Below are 9,723 nucleotides of genomic sequence, written 5' to 3'. Positions count from 1 at the left end.
GACAGACAGCTGAAGGTGCCTGGGATGATCCAGATCCTCACGTTGTCACGAGCCAAGTTTCCCACCATCTCCAGGATCTCTGCAGTCAGGCACTCGAGCACCGCCGCCAGGTTGACGGGAATTCATCCATGGTGCCTCCTTTTCAACTCATTTGGGATTTTGGGCTGTAGTTGAAGTGTTTGAGCTATTGAGATGTTAATTATCTGTTCCTGATTGTTTAAAACCCACCTTGTTGCCATGGTTACGCATTATTAACAAATGCCCAAATCTAAAAAGGTTTCAGTAAAACTCCTTCCAGCTGCACAGCGTCCGATACCAGAGGAAACAATCATCCGAAAAAAGTGATTTACATCCAGAAAAATAGGAATTTTAAAAGCAATAACTCAGAATGAAACGTTATGGACAGGGCTGATAAGCGGAGCGGAGACACCTGGGCAAAATGAGAACAGGGAACAGGTGAGAGTGGGCGGGGCAGGAGCTGCGGAGCAGAAACTGACTGAGGGAGGGTGAACTGACTAAAACCCATGTAAGAAACGAAATGTATCTAAAGAAAACAAAACCAATTCGAGACAGATCCTGACGTCGTCCACAAACCTTCACACACGTGTCAAACTCAAGGCCCGCGGGCCAAACCTGGCCCTTTTAAACATCTTATCTGGCCGCCAAAGATTATCGCTTCTCGTGTTGCTTAAAACGCTGAACATGCATCATTCAGTGCAGACTTCTCAGACCGTAATGATAAATAAAAAACAGTCGGCTAACTCTGAAGCCAGAAAGAAGGTTGTACTTTACTATTTTCCTGTCATCTTTGAGTTTGATGTTGAAAGAGCAACAAGAACATAAACAAGACTGTAAATAATAAACTGCTGTCAATGAACCTGCAAACAAGAAAAGATGGTAATCTGATGCATCGACTAAAATCGGCTCGGTCCAACTGAGGTTGACACCCCTGAGTCTGCGACAAAACTGAATTTGTGTTCATCTGCACAGAGAGCTTTAGCTTATCTCTGTTTTATGACTTATTTTATGTTTTAGCTGCTAATTTTTTCCAGTTTCGAGACCACCTGAAAATTTCCACAAAACCAGTGGGACAAAGTTCAAAAACACGAGAAGGGCTGAACTATTTCTTACATCGCTCCGTGAAAAGAGAGAGACTTCTTTATTTTAGCTGTGAGGCAGATTATCAGAGAAAGGAAGGTCTTTGGCTGTTCTGATTCTGTACGACCTCAACGAGGCGATGCATGAAAATCCTCTGCAGAAGAGTTTACAGAAAATAAAGTCCTGCTTTGACGTGCTGGTGCATCAAGGACAGCTGCAGAAACAGGACATCAGCTATAACAAACTGCAAAGGTTCAATGAGAAGGAACTGTCCACGCGTGTGAGCAGCTTTCATCCACCGCTTCAGAAAATGTTTAAAGCAGCAACAAAGATTAAAATGTGTTTTTATGACTTGGTTTTATTCACTGAGCTCAAAAAGTCAGAAGTTAGAGTCACATTGTGTTCCGACTAGAGAACTAAAAAATCCGACCCGGCCCGTAGCTACTTTTTCCAAACCCGACCCGACCATTTAACTGTAATTACAGGCCCGAACTCGAAAATAATTATAATAAAATATATATATTATTAAGCTTTTACTGCTTTTGTAAGCACATCAGTTTGGCATATTTTAAAACGTGTTTCAAGAAAAGATAAGATTTCTTGTTTCACCAAATGGATATTAACAAACAAAACGAATATTCTAAAAATCACCTCTAAAGATCGACTATTATATAGATGAACAAAAATATTTTTAGAGCAAAATTATGTGGAAAAATGCAGAACAAGGCTATTTTAATTGAACGCGCCGTTCGCTTCGGCTTTTGTAGCTTCAGATGCGGAGACGCGCGTGGCCGGTGATCCATCTGAAGCTTAAGACTATTTTTACTTTTTTCAACCGACCAGTCGGACCCGCCTCCTCCTCAGCAAACAGATTAACACAATTTTATATTGTGCATTCTTATTTACGTTTCTTTGTGCTGTATAATTCGTAAAACCGCATCAGAAGCTCAAGACCGATAGACGTCCATTTTGGAAAAATAAACATTTTTAAAAAAAGTCTATTGCTAACCCAGCATGCCTGTGTTCTTCTCCACTGCTCGCACCATTTACTGAATCATTTCATAGATTTACTTGTTCTTCTCTTCCGTTCTTCTGTTGAACGTGTCCAGCGTGTTCATCCTGACAGTGGTCCAAACGTGAAGCTTTTCCTCCGTCCTGCTCTGTGATGTAAATGTTGTTTTCTGATCTCATCATCCTGCTGGATCTTCACGACGCTAATCTCAGTCCAGCTCAGATTATCTGCTCAGTCTGGCTACAAACATCAGCCGACACTCGGCTCAGCTGTTGAAATAAAGGCACGAACAGAGAAACGGTGACTTCGTGAAGGTGCTCCTCACACTGCTGGATCAGACGCCATGTGGAAGGTGTTAGTGGGCTCTCCGGGGGTCTTCAGGGGTGATTTAAGAACAAAACTGAGGGGGGCGGAGTCACAAACGTCCATTATGAAGGATATTTATCAACGCAGAAGCATTAAGATAAAACATTCATGAAATGATTTAAAGTCTCTTGAGAAGATTCGTACTAATTCTACAAAAACATCTTGACGACAACTCGCCTTGCGCTCGGCGTTTCTTTAGATTCAATGCTCTCCTGATATTTGACTCCATTTTGTTTGAAGAGAAAGAGAAAGTTTCCACCTCTACAACTTGGAAATCATTTAGAGGACAAAAGCGGCGAGCTCAGTGTAAGGCTGGAGTTATTCAGGTTTAAAGATGTCCGCCACAGAGGACACATAGAGGTCAGGCTGCAGCCATGATGGTGACGAGGCCAGGAATCAGCCGAACTCTACGTGACACCAGGTTTGCCAACCGTCCTCTGAACCTCTCCTGTAATTAAAACTAAAAGACTCGTTCTTTAACGAGATCAGAAACAAACTTTGTTCTTTACTTTTTAAAATTCATCACAAATCTGTTTGTCTACACGATGATCGAAACGCTGAAAAAATTAACGAAGAGCTAAAATAACTTTGAATAACAGGCGCAGAAACCTCACGTTTTTTATGAAGGGAAAATGTTGAACACAGAAAAGTGCTTTAGTGAATCAAAGCTACGAAGACGTTTGTTGTTTCAGCTGATTTTTGCCGTTAGATTTAACTTTTGATTTAAAGTTTCAGAAGAGTTCAACACAAACTGCTAAAGGTTCGGCGTGAAGGCTGAGAGCCGAAAGACTTAAATTCATGGAAAGAGTTGAAACAGAGCTGATAAAACTGAAAGGAGCAAAACACTAGCTAAAAGAGGAAGCACTAAAATGACAGTTTAAAGCTAAAAATATAAAAACACAGCTAAAAACTTAAGTATCAAAACACTAGCTAAAAGAGGAAGTACTAAAATGACGGCTAAAAGTTTTAAAACAATAGCTAAAAAAGTAGTAAAATGACAGCTAAAAGCTAAAAATATTAAACACAGCTAAAAACTTAAGTATCGAAACACTAGCTAAAAGAGGAAGTATTAAAATGACATCTAAAAGTATACAAATGACAGATAAAAGTATCAAAACAATAGCTGAAAAAGTAGTAAAATGACAGCTAAAAGCTAAAAATATATTTAAAAATTCACAGCTAAAAGTATCAAAACACTAGCTAAAAGAAGAAAAATAAACAAAGGGCTCCCTAAATAAATATATAGTGAAATGTTAATCAAAGAATCAAAATGCTTGCTCAAAACTAGAAGTAGCAAAAGGTTAGCTAAAAGCTAATTTTTGCAACAAGCTAGACAAGGCTAAATTTATCAAAAGGCTAGCTAAAAGCTAATTTTTGCAACAAGCTAGACAAGGCTAAATTTAGCAAAAGGCTAGCTAAAATAAATAAAACACAAGCTAAAAATTAAAAGTAGCAGAAGTCTATCGAAAAGAAGCAAAATACTAGCTAAAAGCTGAAGTATAAAAATGAAAGCTAAAAGTATCAAAAAGCTAGCTTAAAAGAGCAAAACACTAGCTAAAAGCTAAAAATAGCAAAAGGATAGCTAAAAGAAACAAACACTAGCTAAAAGAGATAAAAGGCTATTTGAAAACTAGCAGAATGCTAGCTAGAATTAGCAAAACTTTAGCTAGAACTTTAAAGTAGCAGAAGCTAAAGTAAAGTAAAAGTAGACGAAGTGACAATGACTCAGATTTATTTATTAATTTAACTTTTATCAACCTTTTAATGAAGCAGATGAGTCCCACTGAGCTCACAGGATGTCAGTTTTAAGGAGCCCTCAGCTGCACAGAATTTCAAACATTTCTAACAGTGTTTGTTTGTTTGTTTTGTTTGTTTGCTTGTTCTTTGTTTGTTTGGCTGGTTGGTACTGGAAACATTCAGTTGTTGCTGGTTGCTGTCTCACCACTACCGGTAAATATCTACCATGTGCCACCCCGCCTGTCAGCGATCTGTGGCGTTAGCGTCACGTTAGCTTAGCGCGTTCTTCCAGCGTGCAGGTGGTGAACAGCGTGAATGTCTTCTCCTTCCTTCGGCTGCTCCTTCTTCAGGCGTCGCCACAGTGAACTGGCTCACACTAAGACTTGGCGATGGTTTTTACACCGGATGTCCTTCCTGATCAACCACAGACACCGAGCTACCACAGCCTCTGTGTGGAGCAGAGGGCTGCCATGTAGGGCGCCCGGGGGAGCAGATGTGGGGGTTAAGCGCCTTGCTCAAGGGCCCAGAGTGGGGCAAACGAGGGTGGAGGCAGGTGTGGGTGCTTCACCTTTTCCACCCACATTTTGATGTCGATCTGGGGAGTCGAACCAGCGACCTTACAAGGAAAGGCCCACCTTTTCTCCTGTTACGTCTTTGTTCACTCTCTCACGCCTTCAACCTGTCCGTCACATAATTTATCGTTTTGTTTACCTGTTTGTTTGTTCATGTTTACATCAAACACCAGATTAAGAAGAATGAGGCGTGAACGTCAGGTCTCTGAGGTGATGTCTTCAAACCAGCGTTTTTCTGACGAGAGCCTGAAAGCAGCAGCAGGGTGGCCGAGCAGCGCCCGAAACTGATGGCTGTGGGTCGGGCAGTGACCTCGGGGTTGTCAGGCTGGATAAAAGGAAGTCCTGGTTAATGTGTAACCGTGGCGATGTGGCCTGGCGCGGCAGGTGGGGTGGGTGGGGGTTGGCCAGGACTCACACTGATAAGGTGAGTTTAAGTGGGCGGGGTCAGCGAACAGGGAGAGACTGTTCCATACATCTCAGCAGACAAAACTGAGGACTCCCTTCTGAAATAATTTCTCTCTCATCCCTGAGGTTTGCACCTCAGACCCGAGATTTCATTCACGGTTTTTATGACAGAAAGTAAAAACATGTGTTCATAAACCAGCATTAGCATCACTGCTAACGTTACACTCGGGCTGCGCTCCAGGAACAAAACAGGAAACAAACGATGTAACAAGTTGGTTTTCAGGTGTTTCGACCAGGTCTCTGGCTGCTCGGCTGTGGATCAGCACGAGAACGCAACGTTTTGCTGTGAGAATGGCTCGAGCGCTCAGTCAGCATTCACTTTTTATTTTCATCTTTGGTGTGTTTCTTTTTTTGCAGTTTATCCACATCTGTATACTTTCAGCTATTCTGGTCATTCACACTTCAAAAGGTTTAAGTCACTCTCATGCCTTTAACTTTGGGAAATAATTATCTTTAGTTGCTAAATCTGTCTCGGCGGAAATACAAAAATATTGAAACCTGTTTCAGCAAACTAACTCTTTCTGTCTTTGCCCTGTAATTGTAGCTTTTAGCTAGTGTTTTGCTACTTTTAACCTTTTAGCTGTGTTTAGCTTCTTTTAGATGTTGGCTAATGTTCTACTTGTTTTAGCTTTTATCTAGTGTTTTGCTACTTTAAACCTTAAGCTGTGTTTAGCTTCTTTTAGGTGTTAAATTGTCCTCCTTCTTTTAGCTTTTAGCTAGTGTTTAGCTACTTTAAACCTTCAGCTGTGTTTAACATCTTTTAGTTTTTACCTAGTGTTCTACTTATTTTAGCTTTTATCTAGTATTTTGCTACTTCAAACCTTTAGCTGTGTTTAGCTTATTTTAGGTGTTAACTTGTCCTCCTTCTTTTAGCTAGTGTTTAGCTACTTTAAACCTTCAGCTGTGTTTAACATATTTTAGCTAGTGTTTTGCTACTTTAAACATTTAGCTGTGTTTAGCTTTTTTAGCTATTAACTTGTTCTCCTTTTAGTTTTTAGCTTGTGTTTAGCTACGTTAAACCTTCAGCTGTGTTTAGCATCTTTTATCTAGTGTTCTACTTATTTTAGCTTTTAGCTAGTGTTTTGCTACTTTACGTTTTTAGCTAGTTTTTTTGGCCTTCATAGATTTTAGCAAGTGTTCTGCTTATTTTATTTAGCTTTTAAGCTATTTCTTTCTGTTATTTTAGCTAATGGTTTGCTCCTGATTGTTTTTAGCTGGTTTTCTGCCTTTTTTTATCTTTAAGCTATTTTTTTGCTATGTTTAGCTGGTGTTTTGCTCCTCCTAACTTTTAGCTACTATTATGGTTTTTCTAGCCTTAGCAACTCAATTTCAGCTTCTTCAACCCATTTCAGCAGTCAGTCAGTTCTGCAGTAGCGTGCAGCTCCTGCAGGTGGAGGAAGGTTCGGCTGTTTTTATGAGTTCCAGCAGAAGTTCAGAAGCTGTACGTTTCGCAGCTGCAGCCGTTTTGCGTTTTATTGATCTAAAAATGGGAACTTCTTTCCTGCCGTGAAGCTGTAACTGGGCTCACAGAGAACTCTGCAGCTGAAAGGTTGCACAAAACTGCAAATGTTAACGGTGTCATGCAGACAGCAGCCGAAGCCAGCACCAGGTCCGTTCCGGTCTCTGATCACATTCGGCCGCCTGAACATCGAACCACCGTCCGTTTGATCACTTTATTGATTACCTGAATGAAAGGACAGAGCTGGAATGTGGGGTTGATTTACATCGATCTCAGTCAGCCACAGGAGTTTAGCGAGCGCAGATAAGGCCCCTGATACCGTCCTAAAAGAGGGTTACCATGGCAACGAGAGTCACCTTTGACCCCAGCGTTTTGGCCTCACTTCCTCATTCTAGACGCAGAGGCATGTGGAGCGGGGGGTGAGCCGGAGCAGGATTTAGTTTGGTGACTCGTTGGTTTGTCTGCAGCTGATGTTAGAACTGAGTATTAAATAACATTTAACTTTATGTACAAATACTTCCTTTTAAAAATACACAGAGAGCTCGTCAATTCAAAAACATTGTTCGGTTCAAAGTCCGCTTCAGCAAACCGACTATTTTTGTGTTCTTACGCTTCGCTTTGCTTTCAGCTACCATGCTTGTTGCTACTTATAGCTAGCCTTTTGCTACTTTTAACTTTGAGCTACTAAACCAAAATGTCTGCTTTTGACTAGCATTTTGCTATTTTAGCTTCTAGATAGCATTTAGCTTTTTTTCTGTTGGACTTTTGATATTCTTTTATCTTTGAGATAACCTTTTGCTAATTTAAGGTTGAGCTACTGTTTTACTACTTCAGACTTATAGCTAGCCTTTTGATGCTTTTATCTTTAAGCTCCCATTCTACTAATTTTAGTTTTATCTGGCCTTTTGTTACTTTTGTGTCGGGGGGTTGTTTTGTCGTTGTTTGTTTGTACTGTTACCTTTCAGTTAAATTAATTACTGTTATCTTTTAGATAAACTTTTGCTAATTTTAGCTTCTAGTTATTATTTTGACACATTTAGGTAGCCAGTTGCTACTTTAATGTTTTAGCTAGCATTTAGCTTTTTTTCAGTTAGACTTTTGTTACGTTTCTATTTTTAGCTCTGGGTATTTTGTCAATTTGCGCTTTCTTTAAACTTTATCCTAAACAATCCTGAATTTCAAGCAGTTCTTTTGGAGTTATTTTTACTGTTTTTTCCTCCGATCTAAGACGAATTAAAGCAGAAGCTAATTTAAATCAACGCTGTTGCCGCATGTTGTTATTTGAAACCTCCTGTGGTCAGATCTCGTTTGTCCAAACTGCAGAAGATCCTCCTCCTTAAAGAGCTCGGCCCTCCCAGGCTGTTATTTTTGAGTCTTAAGTGAACAAAAGTGTGATTTGAAGCCAACAATGCAGAGGAAATCCCTGGCTTTCATGGCCGGGGTGTAAAGTTTGGAGCTAAAAGCTTTAGGAGTCGGTCTAATGAGGATATAAAGATATTCCTGCAGACGCACCTCCTCACTCCTCCTCCTCTGCCCTCCTCTTCCCACACAGACCTGGTTCCACCGGACTGGGTAATCAGTTACCTGCTCTATCTGACCTGTAATATCCACGTAACGCGCGCACACACACGCACGGACGCACATAAAAAAACCAAGGCCACATCTTCACTGAAGACAATTAATCGATGCAACAAACGTGACTTTAACTCTTTATTTTACTTGTGAAGTAAATGTTTCTGTTCCAACCTTTTTTTTAAATGTTTGCTCACAGTCCTGCTATAAAAACAGTTTTGAAAAAAATTTATTGTGCAAATTGGAACATTTGTCTGGTAAATATTACAGAAGCAGCACTAAAACATTTACTTATAATTTTCTGTGCTTACTTCAGTAAATATTTGGGAACTCGCTGATAATCATCTCAAAATAAATCTAAATGTGAGACAATGTTGACAGAATTGGTTTAAATGTGTAAAATGCATCATATTTATGGCGTTTTGAAAGTTTTTTAAGATGACCACCTTCAGTTTTTAAGTGCATGCAGCTACGGCAGAGTCTGGAGTAATAATCTGAGCTGACGGGATAAATATTTGCAGAAATCTGCTTTGGTTCTTTATAAAAACTGAAAACTTTAATCAGATCCTGATTGCAGCATCCAAAAACCCCTGAACAGCCTGTTCCCCCACCCCGCCTGCGTCACCACACACACTTTGACCATCGCACCCCCCCTCACCTGGTCACTGAGTCCAGCTCACACAGATGTGGGTGGAAGAGGAACAGAAAGAACTGGCTTTGTGTCAAAATCAATCTGTTGTCATTTTGTTTGTTCTCTAATTCAACCCGAGTGTTGAGTTATCAGAACATCCAGCGCACCTTCAACAGACCAAACACTAAATATAATTTACAAAACAAGATAAATGTGAAGTAAAGATGGGGTTTACAGTTCTATGAAGGGGGCCGGATCTCGTGGATCAGTTGCGTTCAAAGAGCTGTTCAATTTCGAACGATTAGTCACGTGACGAGGCCGGTTCAGCCCCCATCACTGCTGTACCAGACCAGTTTGTTTCTACTTCCTGTCCTCTCAAATGCAGCCGGTCGAAGCAGATGGCCGCTTGTCCTGAGCCTGGTTCTGTTGGAGGTTTCTTCTTGTTAAAAGGGAGTTTTTCCTTTCCACTGTCTCCTTTGTGCTTGCTCAGGATGGGAGACTGTGATGAGGTGAAGATTCAACACAATCTGCTGCTTCCTTAGATTGATAACTTTACTACCGGTAATTGTCTCTTATAATGTATGTGAATGTTTCTGTTCAGTGCCTGAGACAACTTCTCTTGTGACGTGGAGCTATAGAAATAAACTGAACTGAATTGGTTATGGCTACGGATTGTAACGTACGGCCGTGCATGGTGAAGTATGGTCAAGCATTGTGACATACAGGTGCGTAATCATGACGTGGCCATGCATCATGATATAGAGCCACACATCGTGAAGTACAGCCATGCATCGTGTCATACGGCTGCGTA

The sequence above is a fragment of the Nematolebias whitei genome, chromosome 6 (assembly GCF_014905685.2).
Source record: "Nematolebias whitei isolate Nwh7 chromosome 6, NemWhi1, whole genome shotgun sequence".
Lineage (NCBI taxonomy): Eukaryota > Metazoa > Chordata > Actinopteri > Cyprinodontiformes > Rivulidae > Nematolebias > Nematolebias whitei.
This window is presented reverse-complemented; position numbering follows the sequence as displayed.